We start from the raw sequence: 668 nt of genomic DNA on the forward strand, positions 1-668 counted from the left end.
TTCTCAAAACTGAGTAGAGTTTCTTTATGGACAGTGGCTTCTTCAGGTGGCACGTCTTCAGCAGCGTCATTTGTTCCTTTGTTCACTTCGTCCCAACTGAAATGTCCTGGACCGTGATAATGCCAAAGTCTGTTGGCATGCACCACTTTTGGCTTACCTCGCCAACCACATTTTATTCGGAAAGTCACGTCTGAGAGACGATCCACTATGTCATATTATGGAGAAGACAACTTAGGAGACTTCCCTTTGGTCTTCCTGGGATTATACAACCACACCTTATCTCCTGGTTCAAAGCTGACTTCAGTAGATCTCTTATCATAAGATAACTTCATCGAATCAGCAGACGTTTTAAGTTTGAATGCACTTGATGGTGAATATCATCCATCCTTTCCGATAACACTTTCACAAACTCTGACACATTCTCAGGCAACTCTTTATAAGGTGAGCGTCCTGTTAACAGATCCACTGGCAACCGAAGTTCCTGACCAAACATCAACTTTGCTGGAGTGTATCCAGTGGTTTCATGGTCTGCTGTCCTATAGGCCATCAACAGTGGAGGGAGTAAGACATCCCAGTCATCTTGGTGGCTATTACAAAACTTAGCCAATTCCTGTCCCAGTGTCCAGTTGTACTTTTCTACCATCCAATCAGACTGTGGGTGATGTGGA

The sequence above is a fragment of the Limulus polyphemus genome, unplaced genomic scaffold (assembly GCF_000517525.1).
Source record: "Limulus polyphemus unplaced genomic scaffold, Limulus_polyphemus-2.1.2 Scaffold4547, whole genome shotgun sequence".
Lineage (NCBI taxonomy): Eukaryota > Metazoa > Arthropoda > Merostomata > Xiphosura > Limulidae > Limulus > Limulus polyphemus.